At 35.8% G+C, this 27,724-nt stretch overlaps 1 long non-coding RNA gene across 3 annotated transcripts in view; it reads right to left on the reverse strand.

Moving 5' to 3' along the window:
• The window catches only part of LOC113598232 (uncharacterized), a 451,524-nt gene that overhangs the window by 47,091 nt on the left and 376,709 nt on the right, over positions 1–27,724 (reverse strand). For all 3 annotated transcript variants that reach the window (XR_008295333.1, XR_008295334.1, XR_008295332.1), the window contains one exon: positions 20,522–20,612. This is a non-coding gene — a long non-coding RNA (uncharacterized LOC113598232). The remainder of the gene's footprint in view (positions 1–20,521; positions 20,613–27,724) is intronic.

The raw sequence follows: 27,724 nt of genomic DNA on the forward strand, positions 1-27,724 counted from the left end.
ATTAATGATGCTGAGCATCTTTTCATGGGTTTGCTGGCCATCTGCATGCCTTCTTTGGGAAAATGTCTATTCAGGTCCTCTGCCCATTTTTAAATTGGATTTTGTTGCTGTTGTTCAACTGTATAAGTTCTTTACAATTTTGGATATTAAACTCTTATAGGATATTTGTAAGTATCCTCTCCCATTCAGTAGGTTGCCTTTTTGTTTTCTTGATGGTTTTCTTCACTGTGCCAAAGCTTATCTGTATGTAGTCCCAATAGTTTCTTTTTGTGTTTGTTTCACTTGTCTTGGGAGACATATCTAGAAAAATATTGCTATACCCAATGCCAGAGAAAGTATGCCTGTTTTATCTCTAGTATTTTTATGGTTTCAGATCTCACATTTAGTTCTTTAATCTATTTTGAGTTTATTTTTGTGTATGGCTTTAGAAAGTGGTCCAGTTTCACTCTTTTGCATGTAGCTGTCCAGTTTTCCCAGCATCATTTATTGAAGACTGTCTTTTCTCTACTGTGTATTTTTGCCTCCTTTGTTATAGATTGATTGACCAAATAGGCATTCGTTTACTTCCAGGCTCTCTACGGTGTTCTATTGATCTATGTGTCTATTTTTGTGCTAGTACCATAGTCTTGTGATTACTACAAATTTGTAGTATAGTTTGAAATCTGGGATTGTGATACCTCCAGCTTTCTTCTTCTTCTTCTCCTTCTCTTTCTCCTTCCTTCTCTCTTTTTTCTTCTTCTTCTCCTCCTCCTTCTTCTCCTTTTTCTTTTTTAAGTTTATTTATTTTGAGAGAGAGAGATCAAGAACCCAAGTGGGGGAGGGGCAGAGAGACAGAGAGAGAAAGAGAATCCCAAGCAGGCCCCATGCCATTAGCTCAGAGCCCAGTGTGGGACTCCAACTAATGAACTGTGAGATCACGACCTGAGCTGAAATCAAGAGTCATTCACTCAACCAAATGAGCCACCAGGTGCCCCTCCAGCTTTGTTCTTCTTCCCCAAGATTGCTTTGGCTATTTGGGGTCTTCTGTGTTCCACACAAATTTTAGTATTATTTGTTCTTTTTCTGTGAAAAAAAAATGTGGATATTTTGATAGGGAATGAATTGAATCCGTAGATTGCTTTGTGTAGTATGGAAATTTTTTAACAATATTAGTTTTTCCAATCCATGAGCATAGGATATCTTTCCATTTGCTTGTGTCACCTTTAATTTATTTCATCAGTGTTTTATAGTTTTCAGACTACAGGTCTTTAAGTTACTCTTTTATCTATATATACAACAAAGGATTTGAATTAGTGTGTGTTAGGGCTTAAATATCAATAAACACAGCACGTGATATTCACACCAAAATACATCTGCCCACCACTATTAAGTAAAACAAGGGAAGTCATAAACACACATAAATGCACACATCCACATTAAAATATAACCTTTTCTGATCATTTAAATATACTAAGTAGCCATAACTAAACCAATCTCAAAAAAGCTAAAAATTGATCACTGAAAGTACTTGGGAAATCTCCAAGTAAATTAATGATGCTTATGATTAGTTCCTCTACATTTTTGATATATTTTTCTTTGTGTGTAATCCCCAGTTTTTCAGCATCTTGCAAATAATATATGTATTCACTGATACCAATTAAACTCAAAGCACCAAATACTAGAGAACTTCATTACCTAAATAATTCACTTCAACCATTTTCAAAAACAAAATGGTTACTATGACTTTTCCTAAAGACTTAAAGTGACTTTTGGCATTATTCTTTCATTCCCTATGTATTCCAGTCTAAGTGCTAGTATTTATTTTCTTCCACCACATAACATTTGGTAGAGATTTTCCCTGGTAAGGGTATTGGAATTATCATTTAAATTTCTAATGAAATTTCAAAGCCAGGCTACAGAAGAGAAATGTATCAAGTACAAAATGGTAAAGTCAAATAGAGGTGGCCGGTGAGATTCTTTTATAATGAAAAACAGTTTTAAAACTGCGATCATAATCAAATCCAAAAATCCAGTTCCAGATTTATAAAACTATGAGCACAATGAAGAATAATGATTCTTATCCCTAAAAAACAGTAGCCCTAACATATGTGTATTAATATGCATCAGATGTACATTTTAAATCACCAAGTTCCTAATCAAATTCAGTCATGATGTTCCTTGAAGGAGAGAGGTACGCTGATTCCGTAAATACTAATTTCAGTTGCTGCTAACCCCAAAACAAAAGGTTGTCCGTTCACAGCTTGAAGAGTGGAAATGAGGACACCTGGGTGGCTGTCGGTTAAGTTTCCAACTTCAGCTCAAGTCATGATCTCACAGTTCATGGGTTCGAGTCCCGCATCGGGTTCTGTGCTACAGCTCAGAGCCTGGAGCCTGCTTTGGATTCTGTGTCTCCCTCTCTCTCTATTCCTCCCCTGCTCATGCTCTCTGTCTCTCAAAATAGAATAAAAACATTTAAAAAATTAAAAAAAAATGGAAACAGATTTCCCTCTATGTGAGTGAACACACACACATCCCTTCAAATAGATGGGAACAAGTGGGACAGAGGTTCTTTTCCGGGTTTTTTCACCGATGCCTGAAAGGATGACCATATTACTGTTGCCATGCTTTTCAAGCAAAGATCATCTTCAGGTGTTAAAACATTTTCTGAAAGCACTACTTTCCCCCCTCCTTAGAAAAGGGCCATATTTCACATCTCTGAGAGCGACCAACCACCCCTGTTTGCCTGGGAATGAGGGAATTCCTGAACAAGGAACTGTATTGCTAAAATCTGGAAAGTCTTTGGCAAACTAGGACTATCTGGTGACCCTACTTTTATACACTTCCCAAGAGCAGCCTTTGGGAGACCTAATAAGGCCCATCAAGAATCATGCCAATAATTTTCATCAACCATCATTTCTATTATTTTTGAGGACTTTTATCTATTCTCTGCATTCAGCAATAACTTCTTTGTTCAAGAAATCACTGATCTAAGATCTGTGTCCATGTCTTCATGGATCCCCCTACTTCCAGCTTTCATTTTGCCTAATTTACTCCTTTGGTATCCTTCCCAGCTTCTCTGTAGCAGCTTTCTTGCGATTTGCAAAATGTGTATTTAGGAAAGTTTCTCACAGACTCATTCATAGTATGATATAAATGTCTGCTAACACTTAATCTAATACCTTTACCAGAAAACTTTAAAAATTAAAGAGGGAAATCCTGACTTCTGGATAAACACTGAAACTCCACTTACATAATTTCATTTATAAGAAAATCGAGTGGGCCAAGCACTCTATGTTCCTGTCCTAATTTTATCAGGTATTCCCATGGTGAGGCTTCCTAATTTCCTTATTTAATGGTTCACTTATATGCCAATTATCAGGATGATCCAAGCTTTGGTACTACTCTTTAAAGCAAAGTTCATTCCTAAGGCTTAACCCCCAATATGGCAAGGCTTATTGTTTTGTCTTCCTTCTTGTTAGGCTCACCCCTACTGTGATGCTTCTTTGCAGACATCCACTGCCGGAGTAGCATCCTCAGTCGACAATTTGCAAGTCACACTCATTTGCCTTTTGGAATTCTGAGAAGGAACTATCTGTGCCGATGTGCCAAAGCCTAGTTCAGAGAACTAGTCATGTTCTCATAACCAATACATTCTCTTTAAAGAACAGAACTCTGCATCATGCTAGTACTCCTTGTTTTGATCTGAATTCTGACCCAGAATTCCAGTGCCTCATTTTCAAGTTGGGTTGTTTGGACAGGCTAAAGAAAAATATTAGCCTGCTCTCAAGTACTGCAAAACCTGTATTCCCAAATTATGCTTAAGAACATATGAGAAAATCCCACTCTATCCTCTTAACCTATTCAGACCAATCAATTGCCAGAGTTGCAAGGATTCTGGAATTTCGTTAAAGCTAATCAAGGTGTTCAAATGATAAGCTAAATTTCTGTTAGTCAGATGTGGACCCTTTTAACTACCCAATTATTGAGAGATATCTGGTACAGGATTAAAGACACATTACATGATGTCAATAACTCACATTTCTGTGCCCATGTAGACATCACTAATCAATCACAGGACACTAAATTGTTGGGTTTAGATAAGGTCTTAAAGTCCTTTTATCCACATCTCTCTAGGCAGCCACTACAAATCAAACAGACTTGGCAGCCAGGATGAAACCTATCAGCAATCCTCAATCTCCTGGCATGCTTCACCTTTCTAATGACCTACCCTACTGTAAATAAATTATCGGAGGCCAGTGGCTTTAACAGCTACTTCCATGCTACTCAGAGAATGGAGATACTTCTGTAAAAGCTATAAAGCCACTCCTTTACAAATTCCAAATTTTTATTAGGTTCTCTCTTCTACCATTCACTTTTAATCATCCACTTAACCAGTGTCAGTTTTCTAACCAATTGGGCTTTATCCAGATTGTCCTTTTTTGCTGGTTCCACCAGAAGCAGAAATCACCTGGACAGACAACTCAGATGTAAATGTGACTTTTCCTCAAGCCTACCTCCTGTGTTTCTCCTTTATATTCTTACTCTACAGAACATAGGCACATAGCAGCCTTGCATCAAGCCTGAAACAGACTCAAGGGTAAAGACACCAGCCCAGTTGTTAGTGCACAGTGCAGATGAACTCCAGAATAAGACAAGTGTAATATGGGCCAAAGCTGCACTGCACAGTTAACCATATTCACCTACTCATGTGGCTGACAGCAATACTTCTCATTAAGAGTCTCAAATCATGGGGTGTCTGGGTGGCTCAGTCCGTTAAGCATCCAACTTTGGCTCAGGTCATGACTTCACAGTTCATGAGTTCAAGCTCCACATCAGGCTCTATGCTAACAGCTCAGAGCTGGGAGCCTGTTTCAGATTCTGTGTCTCCCTCTCTCTCTGCCTCTCCCCCACTCACACTCTGTCTCTCTTCTCTCTCTCTCAAACGATGAATAAATGTTAAAAAAATTTTTTTAAAAAGTCTCAATTCACAAAGCAGGTTAGATCAGTTAGGGGTGTGTGTGCATGTGCATGTGTGCGTGCACATATGCACATGGTTATTTATACCACAAAAATACATACTCTAGAACTCCTTGCAGCAAAATCACAATTCAATGTATACAAAAGTTTTATGTATGCATAGTTTTAAATATATATACACCACAGTAGTCCCCCTTATCCACAGTTTCACTTTCTGTGGTTTCAGTTACCTGTGGTCAGCCCCGGTCTGGAAGTAAATGATCCTCCCGACACACTGCCAGAAGGCTAAGAGTAACCTAACCTTACATCCCAGTGCTTATGTCATGTGCCGCACTTCATCTCATCACATAGGCATTTTACCATCTCACATCACCATAAGAAGAAGGTTGAGTATAATACTATATTACAATATGGTATATATTGCTTAAATTTGTATATTACTTATTATTTATATATTATTATAAAGATAATGCTATAGTACAATAGATATTTTGAGAGACGACACTCACATAACTGTTATTATAGTATACTGTTATAATTATTTCATTCTGTTATTATTGTTAATCTCTTACTTTGCCTAAGTTATAAAATAAACTTTCTCATAGGTATGTATGGATAGGAAAAACATAGCATAAATAGGTACTATGGTAGTTTCAGGCATGTACTGGGCACCTTGGAAGACATCTTCCGCGGATAAAGGGGGATTTCTGCACATGAAGTAAATGACATGTCAAAATAATTATGCGTACTCGTGAACCAGTATCCTTCTTCTCAGAGTGTCTATGTAGCTGAAAAGATGTGAGGCTATCATTGGCAAAAGGATTTATGAATGTTCAGTAGTAGCAGGCAAGAGTTCTCATTTTATATTTAATCTAACAAGCTTGTCAGGGCTTTTTATTTAAAAAATAAATCTCTTTGTATATTTATGCACTGTGATACAGAATGACCTGTTTTCTCTTTGCACAGAGTCTCGTGATCCAGGTTGATCCATCTCCTGAGATCCGCATAACACACCTCCTGTATGTGCTTCCATGTCTAATTCATCTCCCATTAATAGGTCTTTCACAAGTATAATACCACTAGCATCACTTTTGTCTGGATATATTCCAAAACCTGACAGCTGATACGTTTTTCCTCCATTGTATTAACTGATAAATATGACTCATAAGTGATTCTGATGAACGTTCTAGACATATCTTCTAAGGGAATTTCAATGTTTAAGAAGGTGACTGGTATGGCTGGTGTGTAGGCTTTCATTTTTGTTTTACATTTAATAAATCATTTGCTACACATCCTGCCTGACAACCTTCTCATATACATAGACCCACAAAGATGCGGTTCATTAAATGCTGTGAAATGTAGGTAAAAAAAAATGGCAAAATTGTTATGGTTCTGTAGGAATGTTGAGAAACTTGTGTAAAGTATAAACTGTTACTGGTATGACTTAGTGATGACTTAGCTTAGGTCGACAAGTACTTACGTACACGAAGAAGCAGATGTGCTAAGGTGGTCAGGAAGATGAGGCAATGAGGAATGTCTCATGTAGCCTTCAAATAGTGGAGCCTTATGATTTTGTACTGAATCCACCAACTGATAAATTACACAAAGAAATGACACATCTGCCACTTTACCTCTGTTATTTTTAGATGACATATTCGAGACAGGATAAGAACACAAGGCATCAGATACAGTTCAGTTTGGGATTCTTCCTGGAATGTTCCTACATTTAAAAAAAAAAAAGTTTATTTTGAGAGAGACAGAGAGTAAGTTGGGGAGGGACAGAGAGACAGGGAGACAGAGAATCCCAAGCAGGCTCCACAATGTCAGTGCAGAGCCTGATGCGGGGTTTGAACTCACAAACCTGAGCCAAAACCAAGAATTGGGCGCTTGACCAACTGAGCCACCCAGGTGCCTCTTCTACATTTTAAGCAAAAATGCCCAAGGTAAGTGTGTGGCAAGTTTACCAGATTGGTGCTTATTTTATTTTATTGTATTGTATTTTATTGTATTTTAGAGAGAGTGCGCTTGAGCAAGGGAGGATGCAGAGGGAGGGAGGGAGGGAGGGAGGGAGGGAGAGAGAGAGAGAGAGAGAGAGAGAGAGAGAGAGAGAGAGAATCTTAAGAAGGCTTCAAGCTCAGCATGGAGCGCAACATGGTCCCACAACGCCAGGATCATGACCTGAGCTGAAATCAAGAGCGAGATGCTTAACTGACTGAGCCATCCAGGTGCCTCTCAGAGGGGAGCATTTCTAAAGTGAAAAGCATAATTATTTATCCCAAATCATTTGCCTAATTAATTGGCAATATGATATAGTTGACAGTTCACTGACTTTCAGGAATAGATATGTGGTTCTGTTTGGAAGACTAGGTGCTTTGGGTCAAGCTGACCAATATTTGACTTTTAAGTCTGATTTGTTTTTGCCCTAACTATGTGAATATAAATATCATTTTTTTCACCTATAAGTATCAGAATTAAATGTGATGATGTGAGTTTAAGTGTCCAGCTCACTACCTGGCATTCAGGTTCACTATAAACATTAGCTTCTTTTTTTCTCTTTTTTTCTTACTCATGTTTCTATAAATCAGCTTACCTCCCTGAATCCATTTCTTTATCTAAAAAAGCAACAGCTTAATCTGGATGATGAAGTTTTTCCCATATCTTAAATTCTATTATTCTATGATATATTACATTACCTAGATGTGGTCATTTAAGCAGCGGTTATAGCAGGCAAATAAAATCAATGTATGAAGCTGGTTTGTGAAAGATAATAGGGAATGATAAACTCAAGAATACACAGATATTCCTAAAAACATTAAAAAACTTAGAACTTTAAGACAGCGTGCCTGTCCAAAAAAACATATTCTTGGGTCAAGTCTGAATACTTGGCTCAAGAGTTTCCAATTTCTAATCTAGAACTTTTGATCTCCATTACCTCATCAGCACCCCAGGTTGTTGACAGGACTGCCAGAAAATGGATCAATTGTAATTTGAAGTTAAACTAATTAGTTACAGTCTGTGCAAGAATTTTTCATGGAAGTCAGCATCTCTGGAAAAAATGTACTCTTGAAGTCACCCTGAAGAATGCAGAGCAAGAAGGGAGAGATAGGAAGACAGAATCAGAATTCTTGATTTTAGCTATACTGTGCTTTGGCTGTGAAGAAATGACCTCTCAGCATCCTATCGGGAATCATGCCTTTATGGCAGACATTTTTTTTTCCTTCCCTGCCATGAATATGTCTGAGAAACTGCAGAGTAAAAATGCAAAATAACAACTATATTTAGACACACTCCCACACAGAATCTAAAGCTTAATATTTCACTGAACACCACATGGAAAGACTGAATTAATATCCATAACTCTTCTACATCACTCATGCTTCAAAGATCTGTTGTTATAGATTTCTTTGCCCTATATAGTGGCAAAATTAGCTAACAACAGTAATCTTTCTTTAATATAATATTCAATTGTACTTCATAAGAAAAAAATTCATTAGATTTATTTCTCTTTTGACTCTGCATATTCACAGAAGTTTCATTGATGTTGCAGTAAATGACAAATTTCTACCAAATAAAAATTAAACACAAGTGATTTTTGAGCAATTATTTATAATCCAATTCTAAGTATCATAAGATAATCATAAGATCAAAATCATTTATGATACAGTCTATTCTCAACTTTGTAACCAACTAGTTGCCACATTGCACAAATCATTTCATTTCTCTGACCCTCAGTTATCCTCTATATAAAATGTGGTATTAGTAGACGGGACTCATAAAGTTTATTCTGATTCTCACATTTTGTGATTCTTAGTGGAACATATGCCTAGTGGAACATATTCTTAGTGGAACATATTTTATTGAATTAATGAATAATGGTAGTAAAGAAATAACTTTGAACAGTCTTTTTTCTGTGGTATCCTAGGGTCAAATTTATACAAAAGGGATGAAACATATATTAAAATTCTAGCTACACAAAGGACTTACTAGAACTGTGAAACAAAATATGGATGTGAAATTTTGTTTTGTTTTTATTTTAGTTTTTTTTTAATGTTTATTTATTTATTTATTTATTTTTGAGAGACAGAGTGTGAGTAGGAGAAGGGCAGAGAAAGGGAAACACAGAATCTGAAGCAGGCTCCAGGTTCTGAGCTATAGCACAGAGCCTGAAGCGGGACTTGAACCCTCGAACCAAGAGATCATGACCTGAGCTGAAGTTGGACGGTTAACCAACTGAACTGCACATTATGGAGGCCTGAGACTGATTGGGGGAGGGGGGGAGGCTCAATCTCAAGACTGAGAGATCATGACCTGAGCTGAAATCAAGAGTCCGATGCTTAACCAACTGAGTCATTCAGGTACTTTTTTTTTTTTTAATTAAGGCACTGCTTTAAATATATACAATTTGGACATCAACGTTTTCTTATCAAATCACATATTATTGTAGACATGCAAACAAAATTCTCAGTGTCCTATCAAGTAACTACATTCATATATTCATTGATTAATATGCATCTGCTGAGCACTGTTACCCTTTACAACATTGGATGTGATAAAATCCATAAGCTCTCTTAAGTTCCTGCCCAATAGATTTTAATGTTTTATAGGGAGAGTGTCCTGACAATGCCCAAACAGCAGTACATTCTTCCCAAAGAATAATTTTTAAATGGTCCTCCCTTTCCACAGCTCAGAAGAGAATTCTGATAAATGGCAAAGAGAATAGAGTAGCAAATAGAACAGTGATATGTCCTCAGAGAGAAAGAGACAGAGAGCCAAAACAGCTCTCCTCAATTTTCTTTCGTTAGTAATGGAAGAAGCCACAACTTTGCAAAGAATATTAAAAGAAAGCAAACGTAGCATAGAAATCAATCTATTAAAGACCTAGTAATGAAAGATCATTCTTTGAGCAAGTGAATAAACAAAGTCTAAGACAGTTTCTGCAATAATCAATAAGGTCCTTAACACAAGAAGCAGGCATTGCAGCCCATATTCCATAGAATGGCATGAAACAAAAGTACATTTAAATTTTACCTTGACATACTTCGTTTCTGAGATGAGTTATCAAAAGATCTTTAGTGGTAGGAGTTAGAAATTCATAACAGAATAAAAGTGAATGGATAGATGACAGATAGATAGATAGATAGATAGAGAAGGGTTGAAGAGTTTAGGGTCCATTTTTTTAAACTATATCATTTTGTCAACCCAGTAGAGTTCCATGTTATAGCTACTGTCATGACTTTATACATTCATCTGCTTGTTCATCAACTTCTTGATTATCATAGTCAAGATTCTGGTGCCATGAATGTGTGGATCTGACAGCACCTCTTACTGAATCTAAGAAGTTGGGAAGGAACATAAGTTTAAGATGGCATTTTACAGTATTGGGATGGATGATGTTAGAAGTTTAAACTCTGTTTTACCAATCAATTCTCCTGAAGAGAAGCTGCTGCCAGGGCTATATACTTTAAAAAAAATCATAGCAAAATAATAGAGGTATTTTCATTTTATTATTAGCCTGGCCAATGTCCGATGGTCATGACTTACCTATTGTCCCACGACACAAACAAGAGTTCCTTGCTCAATTTACTTAACCAGCTGCACGAAGGAAGGAAGAAAAAGAAGAGGGCAACATGGAACTGGGTGGCTCTTTGGAATATACTGATCCTATCCACTGGTTATAGTGATCAAATAATCTTGCAATGTCACTATCCTATTGAAATTTGGCATGAGCAAAGGGACAGAAACTGTTTTTCCTTCTCTTTCTATGTTAAAGATACATATTTATATACAGTAATGCTTTAGATAGCGTTCTGCTAGATAGCAAGATTATAGCAAACAGAACAAAACCATAATACACATATTCAGTTTTAGAGCTAAATTAGAGATGGTGTTCAAATTCTATGTGATAAATTAATGACAGGGTCTTCTATGGATTTCCACTCAAGACACATTAAATAGAAATACTTAAAATGACTGCTTCATGTTTGGCTTATTTTGAGATATCATCAATTATAATTGTAATTATATATATTGTAATTATTGTAAATATTGTAATTATAATATAAATGAATTTTGAATGTTTTGCACTAGTTTGAAAAATTAGCTTTATTTTTTTATGAACTTTCAAGTAACCTTATAAAGATGCCTAATGATTGACCACAAATCCTATGAAGTTAGCAAATTAATTTGTCTGGATTAGATTTTTTCTTAAATATGCTCAATCTAACCATTATTCTCTGCAACAAGAGATCTCAGATGTTGGTTCATGAATCAACACTGAAATAGGTATACATGAATTACCTGGAGGACTATGAAATATAAACCTTCTCAGGTTCTATATATCTGAATATATCTGACATAGTATATCTAGAAGTTTTTTTTTTCTTTTTTTCTATATAAAGATTTCATGTGAGTGATGAGCAACTAAAATTAGAACTCACAGATGTAGGAGCTTTAGAAGACATGTGTCCTGATCTCATTAACTTGATGTTCCTACAGAAAATACAAACTGATTACATATCAAAACATCAGAACAAATATAAGCTATAGCATGACATACCACCACATTTAGCATAGATAAGTGCTTAGGAATCTGGAGCAGGTCAGTTATGATCAGGAATGTCTGCTTGGACAAGATGGAAGTGAGATCAGGTTTTGTAGGGCTGTTTGAATACAGACTTGTAAGGTGGGAATGGAAGAAACTTTCATGTTGGAGAAATGACATAACTGAAAGTCTGAGAAGAAATGGAAATGAATGTGTTCATGGATATGTGTTCATTAGGTAGTAAGGATCTCAATCTAGATGAGGAAGAAAATCTTGTTTGCTTGTTTAAGAGCCTGAAATGCAGACTGTGGTTTAGATTATATGGTAGGAGATAGTATGTATTTGAAGAAATGAAATTGGTTATGTTCTAAGGACAGATTCCAGTGCTTAAAGCAGAAGGTCATGACCATGTAGATTAAAGGAAAATAATTCAATGAGTGAAAAAATAGAAGTATGGCACAAGTTTTTCAGAAGAGAGAGATGATAAGAATAGGTGACTGGTTTTATTTAATTTTTAATAAAATGGAGGTTATATAGCTTTAACACAGTAGCCTATATGGTTAATAATTTTTCTCCATGAGATGTTTTTATTTAATGCCAATCCTTCTGTTTTTGTGTTTGGAAATTTCCACCATAATATATTTAAAAATGAGTCTAGCCTGTGGTCTAGTCAAGAGACAACATAGACACCAATAGTGATATTGAAGGTACCAGAGGGAGCCCCACCTACATACACTTCTGGGAATATTGTTGACATGACTGAAGAAAGTAACATTGAGGAGAGGCAGACTTATACTGCCACCCCTCCCACATGTCCATGCAAGAATTCTCTTCCCATGTATTTGCAGCTTCTGGAACAGAAGTGGCTTCTGTGACCTCTTATCTCTCTCTCTGCTGGTTGTCAGAAGCGTGGCTTAGAGGAACCAGAAGAGCAGTTGCTCTGTCACACATTCTCCAGAAGTCATTCCCAACTTACAGGCTGAATCTTCCTGATGTTGGAACATTACTACCTCTGATGATGAGATAATTTCTTGGAGGAAAAAAAGTAACTGCTTCATTTAGCTATCTTTCTTAGATTTGCATTCTCCTTGGAAACCCAAATATTCCTGGGGTTCCTCCTGGTATGGAGGATTTCTCCTACATGGTAGGGGAGTGTGAAGGTTTCTGAACTCACTGGTTGTCTATGGATGGGTAGGACCCAATTGGTTCTGTTTTGTAAACATTTCCTATGGGAAACCCAGAAGGGAAAAAAATAATAAATTTTAAGACTGAGCCTCAGATTCCTGTTTGAGCAGAGAAAGGAGATCTGTTTGAAGGATCTTGACATTTTTAATACTCCTTACTCTCCCCTCCTGCCCCACCCTGAGGCATTTATCACAGTATGCAGTGTTCCAGAACAAAGCTTTAAAAAAAATTCATCTTACCACAAGCAACAATAAGTCTTTGCTGTAGTTTTAAAACTCTTTCACTAAGGAAATATTTTTAAGGGGCTACTATATGTCATCTGCTGTTTTAGGCATTGGGACACATCTCTGAGCAGAAGAGACAAAGATTCTTGCTCTCATGGACATCTAGTCTATCAGAGAGAGGATGGCAACACAAAACAAATTAGCTGCAACTTCATAGGAGGTAGATATTTTTTTTCCCCAGGCTTTTTATTATGAAAGTATTTACATAGAAAGTTGAAATATTTTAGCAGTGTGGACTCATATAGATTCTTTAACATACATATAACATATATTCTATAACATAACATATAGATCCTTTAACACTTGGTAGTATTTGTTGTACCACCTGTATCCATGTAACCACCCTTCTGAGACAGACTTTTGAATAACACATTTTGGTACACATTAAAATGTTTTCTTTTTTTTTATATTTTTAAGTTTATGTATTTATTTTGAGAGACAGACAGACAGACAGACAGGTAGCATGGGAAGGGCAGCAAGAGAGGGAGAGAGAGAATCCTAACCAGGGTCCACACCATCAGCATGGAGCTCAACATGGGGCTCCAACTCACAAACCATGAGATCATGACCTGAGCTTAAACCAAGAGTCAGGCACTTAACCAACTGAGCCACCCAAGTGCCCACATAAAAATGTTTTCTGACCCAACATTAGAAGATGTTCTTCTTAATAGCAGGAGATATAGGAGTAATGATAGTTTCAATTGGAGCTATAAAATAACTATAAACGATAGCACAAGAAGACTAATAGAGAAAAGTTAGACAGAACATTAGTTCCTGTATTATACCAAGAGTACCATCCATGTCTACAAACGTGGTTTGGACAAACAGGCAGCCATGAAGAGGACTTTAATGAGGGGAGCAGGAATACTGTCAAGAAATCAGCAAGAATCCCCTAAGTCCCATCCCAAGGACAGGGACAAAAGTTAAAGAATGCTTCCGGGATCTAGGGAAGGGGAGTCTTTGGAAATTCATCCTAGAAGTTTACCTTGGAAATGGATGTTCTTGGGGTGCCTGGGAAGCTCAGTTAGTTAAGTGTACGTCTTTGGCTCAGGCCATGAACTCACGGTTCATGAGTTCAAGCCCCACGTTGGGCTCTGTGCTGACAGCTTGGAGCCTGAAGCCTACTGCGGATTCTGTGTCTCCCTCTCTCTCTGCCCCTTCCCTACTCACACTCTGTCTCTCTCTCTCTCAAAAATAAATAAGCATTTAAAAATTAAAAAAAAAAGAAATGGATGTTCTTAAATATTCAGCAGGGGCAGTTCTCATGACAGAAGTAAATGTGGGCAGAGGAGTCAGACAGATCTGGCCATGTAGTGGGCAATTCTGGATGTTTATCTGAATTTCAATTTCCCAAAGCATAAGGTTAGAATAATAATGCTTACCACAGGGAACTATTGTTAAAAATTACATGAGATAAAACTATTAGATGACAAACAATACTTAATAAGTAGAAGCTATATTAATATTGTTATTATTATTACTGAATTCCTATTGAAAAATCATATAGCTGCTGAGAAAATAGCCGACTGATGCTTAGAGGTCCCTGAAGGAAAAGTATCCATAGAAAACAATTATCTTAAGGATAAAAGAAATATGGTTGAAGACAGGACTGCAGTTTCAATTAGATTGGGATAGATATTGCCACCTCATTTAATGGTTATAAGAGCTTCTGCCAGTTATTCAATCTCTATGAACATTGGATTTTATCTGTAAAATACTGTTTACTTCAAAGTTCTCATTGTATGGATTAAACGATATATGTTGTATCAGAATAGTGTCACTCTGCCAATTAGAACTTACTAAATATCACCTATTATTCTAGACATATGTTATATGATATAGATGCTGAATAGCCCTGTTAGAGTGTCACCAATCTCTCATTAAGGATACAATCTAGTTCAGCTGCATGAAGTGCAGTGAATGAAATAACAACAGAAGGGGCACTGGGTCAGCAATAGTGTTTTAATGTAGGTGACTCTAGTTTTGAATTTTTTTTTCATCCTAAAGGAAAACTAAGTCAGGATATGTTCCTGGAGCCTCTAGATAGATTTGATGACACTTCTTCATAAACACTCAGATTTATTTTGGAAAAATTTACATTATGTATGTTACCTAGGGTTTGAATCTATAGACACATTTCATCTGGCACCAGAAGTTTTAAAAATTGCTTTGGTCAATTATGTCTGGTTACCTTATTTTTTTAAGTTATAGAAATAGATTAACTTTCAAAGATCTAAATTGCAGGACATACTATAGTGGTTTGGTGGTAGTGTTAGCAGCAAACAATCATTATTGTCATCTTTCTCTCTCTCTCTCTCTCTCTCTCTCACACACACACACACACACACACACACACACACGATGTGCTCTTTTGGTGCTCAAAAATTCAATACTGAGTTTGATTTTCTTTTTCTTTTTTTTTTTTATTTTTTAATGAGGGGGGGGTGGGGAGGAGGGGCAGACAGAGAGGGAGGCCAGCCAGACAGAATCAGACCAGCTCCAGGCTCTGAGCTGTCAGCACACAGCCCAACACAGGGCTTGAACCCATGGACCGTGTGATTATTACCTGAGCTGAAGTCAGATGCTTAACTGACTGAGCCACCCAGGCACCCCGAGCTTGATTTTCTGTTGATTGCCTATTTTAGAATTACACAGGGGTAGAATTAATTTGTAGATTGTTATTCAGAAGAGTTGCAAATAATTGCTACCTGGTAGAACAGAAAACCCCAAAAGTATAATTCCCTTGAAGACCTTAGCTAGCTTTATATATAATCTGCAAATCTCAAATAGTTTTTGAACTGGTTTCAACATTTTACTGGTTACTACCTGAAATAATGGGTTGAATAAAGTCTTTAATACATGTTATTTCTATATTTGCACAAGTCATGCTTTTTAGCCTCTTGAAAATCACTCTTTAACACCTGTACCTTCTCATTACAATACCACCAAATTCAAGATCTAAGATTCTCTACTTCTTTTCAACATAACTTAAAACATATGTTATGGTAACTCCTCATGAAGCTTATAGAATTAAAATTTTGAGAAACTCAAGTAGCTAAATAAATAAATAAATAAATAAATACTAAATATAGTATAATACTGAGAAGATACTTTGGGTGGAAAAGCACATTACCTAGTTTTACTCAAATAATCTAAAATATATATAAAGCATATAAAAATATATAAAATACATGTAAAATATTTTGAAAAGCAGATGATTATATAACAGGATAGATTATATTTTCCATATTGCTACTTCTATTATCATTTTCTCTCCCCTGTGGTACAGACTTACATTTTTATTTTTATTTTTTAATGTTTATTTATTTATTTTGAGGGAGAGAAACAAAGTGTGAGGGGGGGAGGGACAGAGACACGAAGAGAGAATCCGAAGCAAGTCCGACACTATTACTGTGGAGCCTGACACAGGGCTTGATCCCATGAACTGACAGATCATGATCTGAGCCGAAATCAAGAGTCGGACCCTACTGAATGAGTCACCCAGGTGCCCCACAGACTCTAAATTTTAAAACTTTAGGAGTCATCCTTTCTCCTCCAATATCACACTGTACAACTATTCAAATTAATTATTCTCCATTGGGAAAAAAAAACACTTTTTCTAAAATTTCTAGATTAGTTAAGAGGATTCCCCTAGTCAACCTATAATGGAAACAAGGACCTCAGCCATGATTGTTCATGTAGCAAATATTGACAGAGTACAAACCTGTCCCATGCCTAGGTATACTGGTACAAAAAATTGAAACTAGATTGAAAAGCCATAGATATCTAGACCTACATATACTATTTGTATTTAAAAGTTATTAAAATTAGTATTTGAGGACAATATCCAAGATGCTGAAATAAAATAACAAAAAAATTCATGGTGGGAAAATAATTCAGACAAGATAACCAGAAAAGGACTCTCTGAGGAGGTAATATGTGAACAGAAAACTAAAGGAGAAACTAGGCTTGAGAAGAACACTTGCTCAGTTCTGGAAAAACATGGGCTTGACTAAAGGAGTATATAAAGCTTGGTGTGACTAGAGTTTAGTGGGTTAGAGAAATGTTACTAGAGGGTAAATAAATCTGTTAGGTATATATAAGAATGTTATATGACTTTCAAAAGTAGTTTACCAGAAAATATCTTCTTGAAAATCACCAGTGTGTCTGATACTATTCAAGGTGATAGGGATACAATAATGAATTAAAAAATATATATATACATATACATATATATATGTGTGTGTGCGTGTGTATATATATAAGTATGTATGTGTGTGTGTATATATATATGTGTGTGTGTGTGTGTCCCAGATCTCATGATATTAATAGTATACTCTAGATAGAGACATTAAATATTTATTTACAAATAATTATTAGTAAGTGTAACATTGCTCTTTCAAAAGCAGACACACACACACACACACACACACTCCCCCACTACACCTTCAAACATAGCCTTCCTAACAGAGCAATCCACTCTTCTGCAAATAGTCTTGTACTACAGGAAAAGCCACCTCTATTCCCCATATTAGGAAAAGAGTCCTTATAGTCTCAGTCATTCCTACTTGTCTCTTCCCCTTGCCAGATTGGTTTATGACTATGCTTGGGATACAACGCTAAGCAAGACCAAGGAAAATTGGCTGGGAGTTTCTAGGAAAAGTCCTCTTACTTTAGAAAAGAGACACAAGGAAGAGATAGTCCTTATTCTGTCTCTGGAGATTGTCTGGATGCGCAGCAATCTGTAAATCGTATCAAAAGAATCCACAGAAAAGCTAACATCACTCTCTGTTGCACTACTCATTTTGTGAAATAGTAAATTTCCTGAAGTCTGTTGAGTTAGGGGTTTTAATGACTTTAAGCATCCTAACTCAAGGCTACAAATCCTTATGTATTTGACTCCCAAATAATTATTAAATAAATATATCTCTTTATTTCCAGTATTTTGACTCATATCGCTACACTCTCTTAACCTGGATTACAGAAGAAATACCTTATCCTGATCCCCATCTAAAGCATTCTCCAATAAAAAAAGAAATACTATTTGTTCCCACCACTCCTCAGTTCACAGTCTTCTAATGGTTTATCATTCCTTACAGATTAATGCCAAATCCCTAGCATAGTTCTGAGACCTTGCCTTACCTGATCCAATCTTCCTTTCTACCTTCCTCCCTCATCGTTCCATCTCATAAATTAGGTATTCCATCTACACTCCACTACTGGTGGCCCAACATCCTATTTTGCTGATAATCGTTGTAGTACTGATGGCCTTTACACACGAGAGCATTTCCTGATGCTAAATCCCTGATACTAAATAAAACACTCTAGATGTTCAACGATCAAAGCCAAGAAATCAGAAATTATAAAATTTAAGAAAATAACAAACCTAGAAAGTAGGTATATAGCTCCATTTTACCAATAAGAAATAATGCTAAATAAAATTGTTAAAACTACATAGCTAATGAGTGGCAGAGCTGGAATATGAATCCAGATGAATCTGTTTCCAAAGCAAACAGTTCTGTTTGCTACTCCAGACTGTTTCCCGAGATCTCCCACACCTCCGTTTGAAATGGATTTATCTGCTCATAAGAAGGATTTTAAAGTTATTGAAATTCTTAAAAGATAACATTATGGTATCTTCTACATATTGTGGAATCAAAGGAATTTTACAGCTACACAGTGTAAATGGTTTGCAGATGGCCCTGTGCCTGCACACTCACTGTTCTTGTATGTTGTCAGTGTTGCACATCTAACATGCTCACAAAGGGCAAGAGCAACTATAATTGGCATCTCAGGTTTACTGTATCAGGGCCATCATTTGGTTCTAGATTCCAACTTTCCTTTGCTCTAAATTCTCATTTCAAGCCAGAGCAACACATATCAGGATTAAGGAAAGTGAAGACTATTGCTATTCTGAGTGTGGTCCACAGATAATAACAGGGAACTCGTTAAAAATGAAGAACCCAGATCCCAGATCTTCTGAAATGGAATCTTCATTTTAAGAAGCCTCAGCTGATCAGCATGTACATTACAGTTTTTTAAACACTAATTTAGAGATCTAAAAGATGTCCTAGGTATCCCATATACAAGCCTTCTTTCTTCTCCAAAATACTGTTTTTGTTTTGTTTTGTTTTTTGTTTTTTGAGAGAGAGAGTGAGAGAGCGCAAGCAGGGGAACCGCAGAGAGAGAAATGGAGAAAGAGAATCCCAGGCAGGCTCCACATTCAGCATGGAGCCTGACTCAGGAGTCAACTTCACAACCCTGAGTTTATGACCTGAGCTGAAATCAAGAATCAGATGCTCAACTGACTAAGCCACCAGGTGCCCCCAAAATCCTGTCTTTAACATGCTACTTGCTAACCTCTCTTATAAGGCTAACCTCAATTATGATATTCCTTTGAGATAGATAATACGCTAATAATTCAAATCATAAAAATAAAACATAAAGTTAAGCAATGCTTCATTTTCATAAAGGAAATAAGTGAAGCAAACAGAAAGAAATCAAAGTTGTGGTTTATCACATAATGTATAGCCCAGCTATAATTTTTTTCTACTTTTTACATTTATTTTCTCTAAAATTCACGTTTATATTAAAGCTAAACCTGTGCAGAGGTAGTTAAAGGCAGAGGGTTTCTTCATTTGATCCACTAGAAAAAAAGCTAGAAACTTCACTTTGCACACTGGTGTATCAATTCAAATCTATAATAAAAGATTAGCTAAAAGGATTTCACCATAAAAAAAAAATCAGGAGTTTTACATCACTATTTTCAACATCATTGTATTTTCAAAGTAGAATGGTATGTGAACGAAACCTTTTTTTTTTTAACATCTAAACCATATTTTTCCTTCATAAGACCTGTGAAAAAAAGAACAAATTCCCATATGCATGGTCTGTAAGAGGACAAACTCACATAAGGATGTGTCAAATGTGTGCCTTTTTGGCCGTGACCACCTAAGTAATGTGACGGGGAGGATAAAACGTCCCATTTTCTCCCCACAATATTGACTTAATACAAGCTGTTTTCAAATGTGTTTTCAGGGAGTCAACGTGAAAATACATGGGATTAAATATTTGTTTTTTAGCTCTTTAGTTCATGTAAATAAAAGCATCCTGCAGCTTTTACCTCTGCACACCTAAACAGACTTTTATGAATTGTGGAGATAAGTAAAAAAGCAGGAAATGGCACAATGTTACCAACTCACCATAGGCTGTGCTCGTTGGGGAAGAACGCTGTTCTTAAACAGAACCAGCCCTTCAAAGTAATCGAACCAACTAAATTCCTAGACTGTACCATAAGAGTAAAATTGTTTTCTCATCTGAGAAAAAACACTGAGATCCTATTCAATAAAGCCATTTTCTTATCAAACCATAAATTTGGGAACAAAATATTGTATTTTAACATGGTACCATGAGCATTTTAATTCTGTTAGGGCCAAAATAATGATAAACATGGATAATAGTAATAATCCCTTTCCCCAAAGAGTCCTAGAAATCCTAATTTACTGACTGGTAGCTACTTTCACTAAGTAGAAATACAGTAATTTAATAATCTTACCATAGCAGTTTTCACTGAAGAAAATTAACTAATTCATTATTGCTTATAATTTGCTGAGGCATAGCTGCCATATTTGTAAAATCAGCAGGTTCTGAAAAAAAAATACAAGTTTTTAAATGAATGTTCAATTTCCCCTAAACACATAAATGATACAATTACTTAGCTCCCTCTAGTGCCAATTTCTAATATAAACTTAATTGTAATAACTATATTCACCATGCAATTTCGGAGCAAATGAAAATTTTACTTGGCAATAATTAACAAGCAAACTTTCAAGGGTTTAATAGATTGAGTTTGGGATCAGAACTGGACAGGATGCCATTACTGTAGGTACGCTCATGGCTCCAGTTAAAATAATGGTACTTCTTTGCAAATGTGATTGATAAGCTCTGATTAAAAACAAGTTCACCAAGGTAGTAGTAAAAGCATGTTGGTAAGAGAAATTAAGGTTTACCATTGGATGTTTTGTACACCTAATTTAGTTATAATAATCTCATTTAATTTGTGGTTTGTATTCATCATTATTGATACAAAAAAAAATCCAGGAAGAAAGACACTTTAATGTATCTATCAAAGTACACAGGAATAAAATTTAATTTGTAATTGTACCTAAAAATGGAGCAGGCAGAGTATATGGATTTTTAAAAATCCTAATAACCAAAACATCTGACATAATAAAATGACTTACTAACATATATATTTCCTTAGATTTTCTCTTAGGCTTAAGCATACACATGAATTTTGTCTTTAAAAGTAATGTATGTGACTTTTAATGGGTAAATCGGAATGTATTGAGTGTATTTAAAGACAAAGTGACACAATTTGTAGAAAAAGAAGAAACAGTCACAAATGGAATTCCACTCAGTAAAAAGTTGCAATAAAACTAACAAGTATTCTAAGGAAACTGAAATTTTCAGAGCACTGTGTATTCATTTGTTTATTTTGTAATATAGAATAAGGGTTGAGACAAAAGCAAGGATTGTGAAATCAGATGATATGTACATGGTTAATAAAATTAACTACTACCTGTAATTCTCTGTAAAATGAAGATATTGCTTCCTATCAATAGGGTTGTTACAGAAATTAAATAAGATACTTTTATGTGAAACACACAACCAAACAATGACCATTAGTAACTTTTCTGTAATATGTTGGTAATAAAAAATGTTCACAGAATAAAAATAATTTAAAAATTGAATTATACTTGCAGTCATTGAGAACATGGATTTTATTCCTGTTTTTAAAAATTATCTTATTTTTGTTTCAATAAACATTTTTGTGTTCTAAGAAGGACCAAATATCTTTTTACAACTGGTGGTATTTTTGTGCTAAAAAAAGTGAAATTAAAATAAATGGTCTTTTCTGCAAGCTGAGGGGAGAGATTTCTCAGAGATGTTTTACAAATGTTTGCAAGTACCTGAAATTTGATGTGAGTTTACAAACTCAATGAAGAGCATTTAGAAGTATTTTTAAATATTTCAGAATTTAGAATAAATAAGTAAACCTATGCTATTATTACTATAGTCTTCTAAACCTTTTTGTTTCTCAATCTTAATAGATAAAAAGTCTAATAACTAAATATTGCAGTCTAATTATATGATTAATATTTTAGAATTTCTTCTTTCCTCTTCACCCTTGATTCAATGAAAGAAGCTTACAAGTCACCAGAAAGATGAGTTTTTTCTTCTTAAATGTTGAAAAATATAGAATTAGCTTATAGCTATTTAGTTTCTTATCTTATTTACTTGTATCCATAATCCTTTTGATCAATTGCCATTGTTCATTGTTCTCAGTGTTCCCTCTCTAGTTAACTGATTTTGGGAACTATCAAGAATAAAACTAAATACTTTTTTTAAGATTTTATTTTTAAGTAATCTCTATATCCAATGTGGGCTTGAACTCACAACCCTGAGATCAAGAGTTGCATGCTCTAGTGACTGAGCCAGCCAGGCACCCCATAAAACTAAATACAAGTTTAAGAGAAGATGTTCCCTTGTATAGAACTGGATTACAAGTTAGGCTTATTTTTCAGTAGAAAGCTGAGATATGATTTTCTTAAACAATGCTACAGTGAATCAAAGGAAATTTATGTAAAAATGTATGTAAGCATCTATGTCTTTATTTATTTTTGAAGTAAGCTCTATGACCAACATGGGGCTTGAACTCATGACCCAAGGTCAAGAGTCATACGCTCTATCGACTGAGCCAGCCAGGTGCCCCTGAAATGTGATATATATTTATAAACTTAAATGACTCCTAGAGAACTATCAGCCCTCTCCAGGCCGAGGTACATGGAATGTACAAATTCTTCGGAAAAGGAAATTGGTTTAGAAGAAAACACATCCTTAACATAAGGAATTGTTCCATTATTCCTGACTTTCAGCCTTTAAGAAATTTCAGATCACTATGACATTTGGATGAAGAGAACATAAAAAACACAGTGAAAAGAAAAGGGCATGCGTTTGGTCAGAGAATGTTAGCAGAATTAAGTAGTGGGAGGATAAATTCCATGGGTGTCTATAGTAAACTAGACTGGTGGATTCTCTACCTCAGTAGAAAATCAGGCAATTCTGCTCTACCTATGGAAAGACTAGAGATCAATAGCTACTGAGATGACTACATTCAATCAGAATTACCCATTAGGGGTGGCTGGGTGGCTCAGTCAGTTAAGTGTCCAACTCTTGATTTCGGCTCAGTCATGATCTTATAGTTTGTGAGTTCAAGCCCTGCTTCATGTTCTGTTCTGGCAGTGTGGAGCTTGGGATTCTCCCTCTCTCCCTCTCTCTCTGCTCCTCCCTCTCCCTCTCTCTTTCAAAATAAATGAATAAATAAACTTAAAAAAAAAAAAAGAATTACCAGTTAACCAAATTCCAGGTGTCTTGTTCCACCACTTTGTCTATATAAGTATGGTTTTGACTATAATCAAAACAAATCTTTCATAGACCAAGTTCACTTCACTTTCATTTATAGATAGGAGCCACATGTTTAGAACTGTCCTTATTATATAGTAAGTTATTGCCCAGGAATAAATCCATTGGCTGAATGTTTGGAGGGAAAATTCTGTATTATCTGGAACAGTTAGGATAAATTTCACTTCATATTTCCTTTTGTCTTTTGAGGCCACTAGTACAGAAATAGGAGTTAACTACTATGGAGAAATATAGAACTACTTTTTAAAAAAAATTTTTTTTAATGTTTTTCTTTATTTTTGAGACAGAAAGAGACAGAGCAGAGAGGGGAGGGGCAGAGAGAGAGGGAGGCACAGAATCTGAAGCAGACTCAAGGCTCTGAGCTGTCAGCACAGAGCCCAACGCAGGGCTCGAACTCACGGACTGTGAGATCATGACCTGAGCTGAAGTCGGACACTTAACCAGCTGAGCCACCCAGGCGCCCCCAAAGAACTACGTTTTAAAAACACATTTGGGGAGCTTCTTTTCACAGTTCTCCTTCTGTCGTGATTCAAGCCTATAGCACAAGAAATTTGAACGGAAAGGAATGTGGTAACTTCACTATGGCCAGATCACAAGATCCTGGTAACAGCAGCAACAACAAAAACAGTGATTCAGCATTTTTTGGTCTCATGTTCTCAGAGCTCTCTTTGTATTAACTCATTTAGTCCTACCAGTAACCTTATAATCTAGATATTATTATCTATTTACAAATGAGTAAAATGAGGTACAGAGAATTTGGGTCACTTGAGCAAATCCACACAATAAGTTAAAGAGGAAAGTTGTGAAGAAATAAGGCAACAGGACTCCAGGAACGGAGCCTTCAGCTGAGGGAGTAGTTCTCTAAACAATACATAAAGGCCCTCATCGATAGCATGATAACACAATCAGTAATAATTAAACATAATAATACAAATTTACATTTCTTTGAGAACTGACAGTTTTCAAAATGATATTAATTCCTGTACCTCATGTGATCCTCAGAAAACAGTGAGGCAGATACGTCTGTCATATCACTTCTCTTAAAAATGAGGTCACCAGGGACGCCTGGGTGGCTCAGTCGGTTAAGCGTCTGACTTCAGCTCAGGTCACGATCTCGCGGTCCGTGAGTTCGAGCCCCGCGTCGGGCTCTGGGCTGATGGCTCAGAGCCTGGAGCCTGCTTCGGATTCTGCGTCTCCCTCTCTCTCTGCCCCTCCCCCATTCATGCTTTGTCTCTCTCTGTCTCAAAAATAAATAAACGTTAAAAAAAATTTAAAAAAAAAATGAGGTCACGGAAGTGGTTCTGTAATTTTCCTAGGTCCTCCTCCTAAAGGTCTGAGGAGTGGTATAAAGAACAAACGGGTTTTCACTCACAATCACCAATAGTTTATGCCTGCAGTCACAGAATTACACAATTTTGAATTCTATTAAGGGGTTATCACGTTGAAAACTAGAGACATCTACCTTTTTTTCAATTTTTTTTTAATGTTTATTTTATTTTTAAGAGACAGAGACAGCATGAGCAAGGGAGGGGCAGAGAGAGGGGGAGACACAGGATCTGAAGCAGGCTCCAGGCTCTGAGCTGTCAGCACAGAGCCTGACGCGGGGCTCAAACTCACAAGCTGTGAGGTCATGACCTGAGCTGAAATCCGACGCTCAACTGACTGAGCCACCCAGATACCCCTAGAGTCATCTACTTTTAAATGGATATTCTTGTAAGAATGTTTAAAATATAAATCTTAGCTAAAATCCATAAACCAAAATGTTACCAACATATAATACTTTCTTGTGTTCAAAATTGTGCCCTCCCTAAAAAGCTGCCCCAAGGCAACATTTGGGAAATCAGGCTCCATCAGAATATTTGATGTCAGGTAGTCCTATTACACCATAAGAACACCACCAAAAACGAATCTGTCTCTAAAATGCTTTCTGAATAGTATAAAAGTTAACCCAGGTAATGAAACAATGATCTTATTAGCAACTAATTGCTTTCTTGTTTCCAGTGAACTTATTTAATGAAATGATGGATCCTGAAACTTAGGTGTTTTATGGCTAAATTATACCCATGATTTCTAAAATGTGTACTAGTTTTTCAATATAGAAGTAACACCTGCTGCTAAGTACAAAAATGATTAGCCACAAACCAACCTACTATAGAATATCAAAATGCATTTACCCAATGAAGAACTAATGGGAATTATGCAGATTATATTTCCTTCCCCGCTGAAGGCAACCAAGCTTCACGTCAATAGCAAAATGAAAATATAACTCAAATATGAAACAATATATACATGGAGACATAACCAAATCTATTTCTGATTATTTTTAGACATGTTTCTTTTTCATGTAATTATTTGATAACAAAGAACAAAATAAAGATTTAGAGCATTTGGTGTGTACCTGAATAGCTCTAAGTAGTAATCAACTAAGAATATTATTCAGATACTTCATACCAAAATGCACACTTGGAATTATAATGTAGATTGTGCATGCTAACAGAAACCAATTTTTTATAATGCCTTATCATAATTAGATTTATTCTGTAACTCTCTTTTAAGCACTATTCTGCTGAAAACAAAGAACTAAGAAGGGTAAGAAATCAACTTTGGGAGGTAAAATGCATTATCTAAATTCTTTTTCTGTAGTACTAAATGCTAAATAAAAACCTAAAGTTATTTCTTTAGGATTTGTGTCATCACATAATACATCATAAAGGTAACTGTCTTTTAAAAAGTAGCTGCCTTTCTTTAGGTAACTTTATGCAAAAGAGAAGCGCAAAGATGAAGCATGCCTCTCTATCTCCCAATCATCATCCTTTTGCAGATGAGCACCAGCAGCAGGGCAGCATATATAACAAAATATCTGTTTTCACTCTGAGCAACTGGCAGAGAAGAAAACAAGCATCTTTTGAAGCTGAAGATATTCAGCATATATTAAATTTAGTTATCTAGATATGTGTTTCTATTGCTGAAGCTTCAGGACATATTTGCAAATTTTAAAACTACCACCTAATCATTTTGTTGAAAAACAGCAATAGCTAGAGATTGCCCAAATCATAAAGTCCTTTGCACAAACTCTGGTAACTGTCTCGACTACAGAATCTTTCCTCAAGCAACAGCAGGGATGAACAGATGGGCCATACCATGCTTTTAAATGTCTATAGGTTTGGATTCTGTTTGAAAAGCTGGCAAAACTATCCAGAAAAAATTGACAAGATTTAATTTCATTGAATGTCGTTACGATCACTTATTCAGTAGGAGAAAGAAAATCTCTGTCAAGTAAACGAAAAGGATTGTAAGATCAACAGAGTTTGCAGACCCTACCATTTCTTATATGGGAAAATGATCAAAATAAACAGATATATTGAAAAGTGTTGCTTTTTAAAATTAGAAAGATATGAGACACAAAAGATAATAGAGCTGTGGCTTCTGAAAATATGATAAATAATTTTATTTATTGCCCAATAGTTATTACATTTGTCTCTATCTAAACTATACTAATTTTGTTTGTTTTTGATGCTGACATTCTCCATATTTATTGCACAAATTTGCTTCACTAATATTACGTGTAAAAGAGTTTAGAAATCTAAGAACTAAACCAATTATAAATCACCAATGTTGAAATTTACAGCTGATTAGTAAGCTTGAGAGTGTACTATGAAGTTCAATCGAATCTCACTAAACACTGAAATAATTCATTTGATTTTGAACCATCCACTCCAGTAATAGGACGTTTTACACTCATTGTACAGGGCAACCTAGATCATTTGAATACATTCTTAATAATAAAGGCTGACTTTTAACTAGTTTGTACAAACCAACATATTGAATAGCAGTTGCGGCTTCATTTTTTTTTTTTGCCATTCAATTTAAACTCTTAAGTAAAAAGTGTTCTTCGGTTTAAGCCAACCCACTGAGGACAAATCACCCAGATGGCCCTGGTGCCAATTCGGCAAATATTAAACTGCTTACTGCAATGAGTCAACTGCGGGACTGATTAATTGATTTAGTCACATATTCAAAACTTTTGCTTCTTATCCCATTAAAAGTAGCACTAATGAGCGGTGTCTGTGACCTTCCAGTGAGAAGCCTCAAGTTCCACAACCCCTCAGTATTTACCACCCAAATTTAATCTTTTTAATGGACACCTTAAAAGGGATCTGATAGAAAATACTAAGAGCTGCTCAGATACTAAAACACTTAGGGAGGCTTTTGATTAATGTTGCATGATTAATCAATTGATTAATATAGTTTTCAATATAGATGTTAGGACACT

The sequence above is a fragment of the Acinonyx jubatus genome, chromosome C1 (assembly GCF_027475565.1).
Source record: "Acinonyx jubatus isolate Ajub_Pintada_27869175 chromosome C1, VMU_Ajub_asm_v1.0, whole genome shotgun sequence".
Lineage (NCBI taxonomy): Eukaryota > Metazoa > Chordata > Mammalia > Carnivora > Felidae > Acinonyx > Acinonyx jubatus.